Below are 12063 nucleotides of genomic sequence, written 5' to 3'. Positions count from 1 at the left end.
ACTGACTCTTTGTTCATGCACAAGAAGACTGCTCTGGAGTTCATCAATGGATAAAGCATCCAAGTCATTCGACTCTTCAATCGAGCAAACAACATAATCATATTTTGAAGTCATGGACCTCAAAATTTTTTCAATAATTACCACATCCTCCATTCTTTCTCCATGAAGCCTCATCTTATTGGCTATAACAAGCGTTCTTCCAAAATAGTCATTCACAGTTTCTCCAGCCTTCATATGCAGTACTTCAAACTCCTTTCGAAGTGCCTACAGATGAGCACGTTTCACACATGTTGTTCCCTGATACTTCCGCTTCAAGGAATCCCATATATCCTTCACAGTTTCCTTTTTCAAGATCGTTTCTAGAATCGCACGATCAATGGCCTGGAACAAATAGTTCTTGGCCTTCAAGTCTTTCAATTTCTGCTCCTCCAGCGCCTTCTTCTGCAAGTCATTAGATTCTGCCCCTCCTACTCCTATAGTGATTCTTGTCTCCACCAAGTTCCAATATTCTTTGAAACGCAGAAAGTTCTCCATTAGCATACTCTAGTGATCATAGTGCCCATCGAACCTTGGGATGGCAGGTTGTACAAAGCTACTCTCAGACGTCATGTTCTTGTTCTCTCACACTGACACCAGGTTTGGTCAGGCCCCGTGATAAGGCTCTGATACCAGATGTTGGAACTGAACTAGGTCACTAAGAGTTTTGAGAATGCAAAGTATGAATGCATTGGTATACTCAGGAGAATTCTTATTTACTTGAAACAAACAACTTCGGCTATTAAATAGCCTTACATCAAACAGGAAATCAAATAATAACCCACGATTATTCAGGACCTAAAATCGTGGTGAGCGACTAGATTAAAACAGAAAACAACTTGTCCCTCAAGTATAGGAGGGTTATTAGCACGTCCAGGAATAAAGCCTAGAATAAAGGAACCCTAACAACTAGACTTTTGACTATTTCAACATAAATCGACATTTCATCATATACCCTTTCAAACCCATCCAACCCTAATCAAATGGAAGGAAACCTGTTCGTCCCATCAGTATCCATCCTCATAAGCTTTCCCAATTCAATTTTCCCGATTGCAATGGCTGACACTCTGAGCCCTAATCCGGCAACCCAGAAGCGGAGGCTCCCAATGGCCGCTCATCTCTAGTCTCCAACCAACCCCTTCTTCGTCGGCTCCAATGACGACAACCGCAAACGTGTGCAAGCTCGCGCAGCACCTGCCACCGCGATTCGAAGGAAGTCCATTGCGCTCAATCTGCTGCCGTAGTAGGGAGACCCTAATCACGGCCTCGGAAAGGCGTAGATCCTTGAGCTGTTCCAGAATTGCATCAAACTCGCTAGTGAAAATGTCAGTTTAGATTTTTCAAGTAATTGAAAGTTTTGAAATTAATTTTTTTTTAACAAAAAGTTTCAATTTTTTTAGTATTTTATTGGGTAAAGTACAAAAAACTACCTCAACTATTGGTGTCACGACACTTTCGTATCTCATCTTTTAAAATTAACAATGTCACATCTCATCTTACGAATCTGTGCCAACGTTATACCGTCCGTTGGCTTGGCATGAATTTCTCAGTTAAATGCTGATGTGGCTTGATTCAGGGTCCACTTTCTATTAAAAAAATTAATAAAATATTATTAAAAACTAAAAAAAATCATTTAATATTTTTTAAATATTAAAATAATAAAGAAAAATAAAATAATAAAATAAAATAAAATAAAACAAAACCTTTCGTCCCTTTCCCCCTCCCTCCCTTCCCCATCTACTTGCTGCAACCTAGAAAAAGAAGAAGAAGAAGAAGAAAAAAAAAAATACAAAACTTCATCCCTTCCCCCCTCCCCTCCGCGTCCTTCTCTCTTCTCCCCTATCCCCCCCCCCCCAAACCCCCTCTTCTCCCCCACCCGAGCCCTTTCCCCGCCCCCCCCCCCAACCCCCCACGTGTCCTTCTCTCTTCTCCCCCATCACCCCTCCCCCCCCCCCCCCCACCCGAGCCCCTACCTGCAATCCAGAAAAAGAAAAAAAAAAAATTCCCAGTTCGTCTTCCCCTCACTTCCACCCTTCGCACCCAACCTCACACCCACCCCCGCAGAATCGGGCTGACAAACGGGATCTGGGTTTTTTTTTCTTTTTTCTTCTTCTTCTTCTTCCTCCTCCTTCTTCTTCTTTCTGGGTTGCAGGGGTTGGATTTTTTTTTTTTTTTTTTTTTTTGGGGGGGAGGGGTGTGGTTGGGTTGGGGTTGATGGGTTTTCAAAATTTTTTTTTTTTTTTTTTTTTTTTTGGTTGAAGATCAAGCAAGGAAGAAGATGAAGATGGGGAGAGAGATAAGGGGGAGGGGGTGGAAGGGACGAAAGGTTTTGTTTTTTTTTTTTTTTTTTTTTTTTTTTTTTTTTTTTGTTTTTTAACTTTTTTTAGTTTTTTTAATATTTTATTAATTTTTAATAGAAAGTGGGGTCTGGATCAAACCACGTCAGCATTTAACTGACAAATTAACGGCAGACTAACGGAAGGTATAACATTGGCACAAATTTGTAAGATGAGGTATGACATTGTCAATTTTAAAAGATGAGGTATGAAAGTATCGTAACATCAATAGTTGAGATAGTTATTTGTACTTTACCCTATTTTATTTGTCAAACGAGTGAGCCATTTTTACTATATTAGATTTTGATGTTTGTTGTGAAATTTTTCTTAAATGTTCGATTTTGATCTGTTGGGTGCGCAGAAAATTAATCAGAAAAATACATGGGAGCTGAATTTGATTGACCATTTAACGGACATTATTAACGTTGAAGAGGAAAAGGATGCAGAGGCGAATTGTCAAAAGGTAAATTCCGCCTATTGATACTACGATGTTTCGGATAACTTTTGGAGTTTGAAATCCATCAAGACCAAGATTTTGGTACAACCACTTTTGAAGTGAGTGGCCGAAAGTTCACATATTCGATTGCATATGCTATGTTTGCTTAAATATGTATCAGTTCTCTATATGTGCAGGCAAGCTGCACTCTTGAAGCTGGAGTCAAAATTTACTCAATGAGGGTGGATTCAGTACACTCCGAGGCATATAAGGTCCTTGGTGGGATGAATAGATTAGGCCAAGAATCCGAACAAGGTTGGGTTTGCTATCGGCTATAACTTTGCCCGTTCGTTTTTTACTGAAGTGTATTCACTTGCAAGACAAAAAGAAGTATATTGATTTTAAAAGTGGTTCTGTACTTGATTCAGAACAATTTTCTAACCTGCGGACAAAGTAAATTTTGTGAAAGTTGCGTTCTTGCCATATTAGTCATTATACCGTTTCAAGGTAGATAAAATCGATAGTTTTGCTGTATTAACCTTTGCATTTATAACCTATACAATGAATTAGAGAACATACAATCAATGACCTTTCCTGGCAGAAGAAATGTGATTTTTTTTACGGTTTATTGGAATGATGATTATGTGGTATAGCTATCTTTAAGCAGCTCATCTGTAAATTGTAATAGTAATCTCTTTCACATTGGACTTGTGCTTCATTGATCTTGTTAGTATCTTGATACTGTTGTAATTTTAGATACCAAAGTAGAGGATGCCAATGCTGGCAATGGAAAAGATGCGGCTAGTTCCAAGAATGAGACGCAGAAGAAGGTTGACTGTTCTCTGACTCACTACAGTGATTTATTGAACTCCCCGTATACTAAATGCTGACATAAATCCATACATGCAGATCTCTCCCTTATCAATGCTGGAATCATCTTTTGAGGCTCTAAATGTAAAAAAGTTTGACGGTGATCACTCATCCTGTGCTATCTTTATTACTAGTTTTATATTGTGAGATGCGAGCCCAAGTTTGTGATACAATTTTGTTTGTATTTTCAGTTGCATTTGCAGTTGATCCCCTCTATCATCAGACGTCTGCACAATTTGATGAAGGTGGGGCCAAGGGTCTTTTAATGAATAATCTTGGAGTATATGGTGGATGCAGAGTGCTCTTTGACTCTTCGGAAGTACCAGGGAAGCGCATAGCATCTGATAATCAACTTGATAAATCAGATACCATTGATCTTTCTTTTGCTGGTGGTGAGTTGCGTTTTCGGTATTCTATTGAGTTCTTCGAAATCTCATCTTCCCATTTTTTTCCAAATGAGAATGATGTGGTTTACTAAGATTAACTTTTTCTTGATCTTTTATAGAATATGTAGAACAGATGGTATTGAACATGTGAAATCAAAGATGCAATTTAACCAATTCTCAGGAGTTTAGTTGATCGATTTGATAAGGATAACAGAAGGCCACCAGATATATATACATGTGATCAAGAATCAGCAGAGCAAGCTGCTGCTGCCTATAACAATGAAGCTGATTTTGATTGTGATGTATCTGAGAATTGCCGGAACTGGGATTATGATCATGATGACCAAACAAGCGTCATGGAGGAGGACCATAACTGTGAAAGTTCAAATTTCCCTTGTTATCATGAGGTTTTTCAAACATACTATTCATATTAAGTTTGAATCGTAAATATTTGTTCCATCGGTTTTTCTTTTTAGTTTTATGAATAATTGAAGAACGACTTCATCCCTGATAATTTTAATCTTTTGGAGAATAATGAACCCGGTGTCAACTCTACAAGCAATCTTACACTCTAAGTAATCTTGAGAGATGAGAGAGAAGTTAGAGAGAGAGATATCTATGAAAAATGCACTGATATTTCATTAACCGTATATTGTGATAATTACACTCAGGTATTTATAGTTTACACCTTATAACACCACTTCACTAATCTAAAAACACATGGCACTATCCTAGTCGTCCATTCCATCATATAATCTATCATCCTCCCTCAATCACATGCTGGGAGCAACCAAGCATGAGATTGGAACAATTAAAACGAAATTGCGGAGAACACAACCCTTTGGTAAACATATCAGCATACTGATCACTGGAATTGACAAACTACAACAATATTGTACCTTCTTGTACTCTTTCACGTACAAAGTGACAGTCAATTTCAATGTCTTTTGATTTGGAATGGAAAATTGGATTAGTAGCAAGTGCCATAGCAGAAATATTATCACAATGTAGTAAGGGAACATCAGACTGTGACAAGTGAAGATCGTGAAGCAATTGTTGAATCCATACCACTTCTGCAATAGTAGTGGCCATAACCCTATACTCTGCTTCAGTAGAAGACCTGCTCACAGTATGTTGTTTCTTGGAACTCCAAGAAATAGGATTTGAACCAATAAACACCACAAAACCAATGGTTGATCTTCGGTCATTAGGATCACCGGCCCAATCAACATCAGTGTATGCTTTTAAATGAAGGGAACCAGGTGTAAAACATAAACCTAAATCCATAGAACCCTTAAGATATCTCAGTATACGTTTGACTGCAATGAAGTGTGATTCAAGAGGTTGGTGCATAAATTGACAAACTTGGTTCACTGAGAAGGTTATATCGGGCCTAGTAAAAGTGAGGTATTGCAGAGCACCTACAAAAGTTCTGTAAGTTGTAGGATCTGAAATAGGAGGACTGCCATGATTCAAAAGCTTCTGATTAGGATGCCAGGGTGTAAGACATGATTTGCAATCATCCATGTGAGCCTTCTGGAACAACTCTTTCACATACTTATGTTGATGAACAAAAAGACCTCATGCCTGATATTCAATTTGTAACCCAAGAAAGAAATGTAAAAGACCAAGATCTTTCATATCAAACTCTTTGGTCAACTGGGATATCACAGATTGAACAGCTTCATCACTATCACCAGTTAAAATGATATCATCCACATAGACGAGAAGAACAACAATGGAGTTACCAGTAGACTTGACAAACAAGGATGGATCTGCATAGGATGTCTTGAATCCTAACCGAAGAAGAAACTTAGAAAATCTCTCATTCCAAGCCCGTGGAGCTTGTTTGAGACCATACAAAGACCTTTCGAGCTTGCAAACATACTCAGGATGCATTTGATCGACAAAACCCTGAGGCTGAGACATATATACCTTTTCATTAAGAAATCCATGCAAGAAAGCATTCTTGACATCTAATTGCTTGAGTTTCCAACCAAAAAAGCAGCCAATGCTAAAATCAACCAAACTGTAGTAGGTTTCACAACTGGACTAAAGGTCTCATAATAGTCCAAACCGGCTTCTTGAGAAAAACCTTTGGCTACCAACCGAGCCTTATATCGCGTCACAGACCCATCTGAATTTTTCTTGAGTTTATAAATCCACTTACATCCAACACAATTTTTGTTTAAAGGTAAAGGAACAAGTGTCCATGTATGTTGTTGTAAAAGAGCATCCATTTCTTCCTTCATAGCAGCTTGCCACTACACAGACTTAGCAGCTTGAAAAGTAGATGGTTCTTGGAGAGACACTGAATCAGAGCATTGTTGAGCAACATAAGCTTTCTTTTTGTAAATGCCAGACTTAGACCTAGTCTGCATTAGATGACAGTTAAGTATCACAAATTGAAGATCAGCAACCTGAGAAGTAACATCTGGATTGTCCTCAGTATGTCTCACTGAATTAATCGAAGACTCCCGTATTGCAGAAGCAACTGAATCACAAGTGCTAAAACCCTTTGATGAAGAATAGACAAGGTCATATTGTTGAGTTGATGAAGGACTGGACTGAGTAACATGGGAACCAGGAGCAGTGAAAGATGGACCCACAATAGGATAAGGAATTGGAATAGAAGTAATGGGAGTAAATTTGGTAGGATGACCAACTAAAGAAGATTGTTTAGTTGTAGGTGAAGTGGACTGAGATGGAACAGAAAAACCAGGAAACTTTTGTTCATCAAACATTACATGTCTTGACACAATGAGTTTATGGGTATGGATATCATAGCATATGTATCCTTTATAATGAGATGCATACCCAAGAAACAAGCACTCAGTAGTTTTGGGTTCCAACTTAGTGGATCTATATGGTTTCATAGATGGATAACAAGCACACCCAAACACTCTGAGATAATGAAGTGGAGGTGGGAATTTGTATAAAACTTCAAATGGAGAATTCATGTGCAATGTAGCAGTTGGCATCCTATTAATAAGAAAAGTTGCAATGGCACAAGCATGGAACCAAAACTGAGAAGGAAGAAAAGCTTGTTGTAAAAGAGTGATGGCAGTTTCTATACTATGTCTATTCTTTCTCTCAGCCAACCCATTTTGTTCAGGGGGATATGGACAGACTTTTGATGAACAATACCCCTGTCTTTTAAAAAACTTTGAAATTGATGTTTGATGTATTCCCCACCCCCATCACTCTAGAATATTTTAACTTTGGCATCAAACATATTGGATATGAAAGCCAAGAATTGAACAAATGTATGAAAAACAGCTGCTTTATTCATCAATGGAAAAATCCAAGTGGACCTCGTACATTCATCTATGAAGGATACATAGTACTTAAATCCTTCTGTAGACATATTAAGTGATGGACCCCAATCATCGGTGTGAATGACTTCAAAAGGAACAACAAATTTTGATGCAACACTGGGAAAAGGCAGTTTAGTGAACTTGCCTTGCAAACAAGCAACACAGATTTTGGATGGTGAAGTACTTGGTATAGACACATTACATTTATTTAAAGCAGTTGACACAACAATATTACTTGGATGACCTAATCTATAATGCCACAACTCCGAAGAGACTTTCTAACCAAGAAAAGCAGCAAGGAAGGAAGCTGGAGAAGAAATGAGCCTTGAGGGTTTGAAAACAAAAAGAGGATATACAGCATTGTTACTCAGTCCTTTGTAGAGGATTAGCCCTGTGACCTTGTCCTGTATACAAATGGAAAATTCATCAACAATACAACGACATTTGTTATCTCGACATAACTGATACATTGAACATAAGTGTTGTGATAACTAAGGCATATGCAACACAGATTTAAGCTAAAACTTATGTTGTGATGTAGAAATACAAGAAATGCCAATATTTGCAATGACTAAATCTTCACCACCAGCACCAGTGACAGTCTCAGAGGATGGATAGGGAACTGCCTCTTATAAATTTGAGAGATCAGAGGTCATGTGATTGGTAGCACCAGAATTGACTAACCAAAACACTTGTTGAGGTGCGGAAGGAGAAGCCACAATCCTAGCATTCAAAGTAACAAGTGGTGATGGATGCTGATAAGAAGTGCTAGGTTGGTGTGGATGTGATGCATAGGTTGGTGGAGAAGTAAACGGTTGAGAAGAAGGCATCACAGAAAACTGATAGTATTGAGGATAGTTATAAGACTGTGATGAACACTAAGTAGAAGAATTTTTCCAATCAAAGAAAATGGCAGCAGTATGGCCAACCCTGTTACAGATCTGACAACCCCGTTGAAAACAGTTTAAAGCAGAATGACCCTTATATCATATATTTGACATATTTGAGAAGGATTATAGCCAGAAGTAGCAGGACTTTGTTGTACAGGAGTTGAGTACACAAAATGAGAACCAACTGACCCAAACTGTGACTAGGGAGAAGTCTGAGAATTAGAGTAAAATTTCTTCCCTTTCCCTTTAGATTTGTAATTATTGCCTTGAAAATTGTAATAAGAACCAGAGGTATGTTAAGTAGCATAAGCAACTGGTGCTAGAAACATCTGAGGATATGAAAAAGCTTGCAGATTTTGCATGGATTGCATAGGTTGCAGGGTGACAGATTTTGCATAGGAGGCATAGACTGCATAGATGATAGAAATGGCATAGACTGAACTGGATACTGGGTAAAGCTAGAAGGAGGCATAACAGAGGATCCAGAAGAAGATCCTAATTCATACACCGAAATAGACCCACCATGTGCCAACATTGCAGTCATTAATGGAACTTGTTTGATAGCTTCATCCAAAGTAGATTCTTCAACCTTCAACTGAGAGCACAATTCAATCAAAGATACCAAATTCTCTCGGCCCCTTATAACAACCTTAATGGTATTGTATTCGGATGGAAGTCCTCTCAATGCAACAATGACAATATCCTCATCTGATATAGTAACACCAATTGCAACCAATTGATCCCTTAAATCTTTGATACGCTGCAAGTATTGATCAATGGTTTCTGGTCCTTTTTTAATATTCTGGAGATCAATCTTCATTTGAACAATATTAGTACGATTGGTACTAGCAAACCACTGACGCAAATTAATCCACATCTCTTTAGAGCTTTGACAGCCAATTATACAGGATAACACAGAGGAAGACAAGGTTGCAGCAAGAAGAGTCATCAAAGCCTTGCCATGAATTTTCCGTACTTTGTATGCATCAGAAATCGTCGGAACCGGATCCACAATCCCATCTTCAAAATCAGTCTCACCAAATTTCTCCGGACATGGAATACTGCCATCAATGAAACCTATAATTCCATTTCCTTCCAACAACAAGTCCATTTGAAAATTCCAAGTAACATAATTGGTGTCATCTAATTTCACAGTGACAGTGTTCTCCACACTCAGAATTAAGGACGAAATCGGTGATTGAGTTAGCGCCAACAAAGTAGGATTCACCATTGTAAAAATCAAATTGCTGGAGTGCGAAGCTATCGAAGAATCAACAAAGAAATACAATAGTGAACGGACACAATCAAGAAAGTCAATCAAGAACAACAATCAACAAATACTCGCAAGGTAGAACCAAGAGCAATCTCCAATCAACAACTGTGAGAATCAACAACTCTAAGCAAGTAATCAGCGAATAGACAAGATGTAAGAAAGAAAACACCTCGCAATCAACGAAACGTGGAGCGACGAAGGCAAGTCACAGCAAGCACCAACTTTGACGAAAAATCCCCAAATTGATTAGGGTTTCAACCACCGACTGCAAATAGGAAACGTAATCACCGATAGAAATCACCAACAAACAGGAACGACGACGTCACAACCAAAGAACATAGGTAGCGGAAGCACAAGGATCTTCAACCGACGGCGGCGGCCATGGTCGGCAATGATACCATGTCAACTCTACAAGTAATCTTACACTCTAAGTAATCTTGAGAGATGAGAGAGAAGTAAGAGAGAGAGAGATCTATGAAAAATGCACTGATATTTCATTAACTGTATATTGTGATAATTACACTCAGGTATTTATAGTTTACATATAACACCACTTCACTAATCTAAAAACACATGGCACTATCATAGTCGTCCATTCCATCATATAATCTATCACCCGATGCCTACCATGAGCTTGATATGGATGAGAGACTTGAGAAAGTTGATGGGTTTTTGTTCTTAAGTCTTGGATTTACTTCAAAACAAAATGCATGGGTAGGTCCTGATCATTAGAAGCATTGAAAAATTTAAGGTCAGGTTCAGTGATCATGTCATCAACTAATATGTGTATGTGTATCTCTTGTGGTTCAATAGTATGGTAACACATCACACAATCTGTTTTTTCGGTTTCAAAGAACGATCGTCCTGCAGAACAACCAGTAACAGTTACACAAAAGAAGACCAAAACACAGCAGGATCTTGATTTCACAAAATCCTTGGAAGAAGAGTTCTCAGATATTTTTGCTCCTCCCAAAAATCCAAAATCCTTACTGCTCCCTGCAAGTGGAGCACCCTGTAAATTAATACAAAACTTCCTGAGGATTGCCACTACTAACCAGAAGAGTTTATAAGCTATTTCTTCTACCTCAAGTAAAAATAATGTGTGTCAACTGTCAACAATCATACCACATATTTTTTTGGTGTACTCTTGCTATTTCATGATATGCTCTTTTTTGCTCTAGTGCCTTGGAAGGCGACGCAGGAAGTCCTCAGGTAATAAATTCTTTCTCGATAACAAATAGATATACCAATAATTAAATTTTTGGAACGTCCATTTGTTTTCTCAATCCTTTTATTTATTTATTTATTTATTTTATTACTGATGTAATATGCAAGTAGTTTATATAGAGTACTTGGTGTTGTATCAGATGAATCAAGGCAACAATGTGACGATGATGGGCAATTTCCATACTTCGATGATGAAAGTGGACTTGGGGGACAATATGACGACGGAAATATCCATAGTGATGTGAAGGACTTTAGCACACTCGTTTCTCAGCCTCGCCAGGTTGGTTCCAAACTTTTCAGCTTGATGTAATTTGAGTTAGCTCCACGAGTCGGAATCTTAGTGTCATATGGCCTATGACATGAGTTGTGGTGGTTTTACCAACTTGATTTCAACTCATGTAGTTTAAAGGTTTACAGTTGGATTATGTCTAGTTTTATGATTAGTTTTACACTTTTAGTATGTAATTCATAATCCGTTAAAACAAATATGTGGAGTTTTTTGCTTTACGGTTTGCTTCCTACATCTAAACAATACAGGTTAACAAAATTGAAGTCCACTACGACAAGACTTCCAAAGAAGTCAATGTGCGGCTTTGAAAGAAACTCTTTGGAACCATGTACAAGAATCTGTTCAAACGTTGACCCAGGTCTGCTAAGTCATTTGTTTTTGAGTTAATTTTTGTTTAGGTTTTTAGTTTGTTAATTTTTGTTTTTGTTCTTGAATTTTGTTTTGCTTGAGGACTAGCAAAAAAAGTTAAGTTTGGGGTATCTGATGAGTCAATATTATACTATATATTTTATCCTAATCTTAGTATTAATTTATTGATTGTTTTGGTGAGATTTTGATACTTTGAATTATATTTCTAATGTAGGACATTTGACTTCCTCTTAACAATAAAGTAATCAAACGGGAGAACTTTGGAGCGATTCCAATCGAAGGATGTTCGTGAGTCTTTCAAGTTGATTGTATCAAAGTTTCAGATTTTTTTCTACCAAGCCGTTTGACCGTGGCAATGAAATAAAAGCCCAGCGCGCAGTTTTTCCAGGTTGACATTTTTGGATGTTTTAGGTATTTTAGAGGTCAAGATGACATATTTTGAGGAAGATTCCTTCTGAGGATTTGTTAGGATATCAAGCTTTAAAAAGAGACTTTTGGGGACCAAATCGGAGTTGATTTGGTCGGACAAAAATCTAATTGTCTAAGAAGTTCGAATTTCAGTTCAAATAGAAAACCTTTTATTTTCTGGTTTATTATTTTATTATGTTTCCTAGTTTTATTTTAAGACATTTTC

At 37.8% G+C, this 12063-nt stretch overlaps 1 pseudogene; it reads left to right on the top strand.

The window, feature by feature from the left end:
- The first annotated feature begins 1091 nt into the window (after positions 1-1091).
- LOC125475426 lies at positions 1092-11427 on the top strand (annotated as a pseudogene).
- The last annotated feature ends 636 nt before the right edge of the window (positions 11428-12063 follow it).

Source organism: the organism of the source record quoted next, unplaced genomic scaffold (genome assembly GCF_019419815.1).
Source record: "Pyrus x bretschneideri cultivar Hongxiangsu unplaced genomic scaffold, Pyrus_bretschneideri_v1 Contig15, whole genome shotgun sequence".
NCBI lineage: Eukaryota > Viridiplantae > Streptophyta > Magnoliopsida > Rosales > Rosaceae > Pyrus > Pyrus x bretschneideri.
The sequence above is the reverse complement of the archived record's forward strand: the minus strand, read 5'-3'. Positions and strand labels throughout refer to the sequence as shown.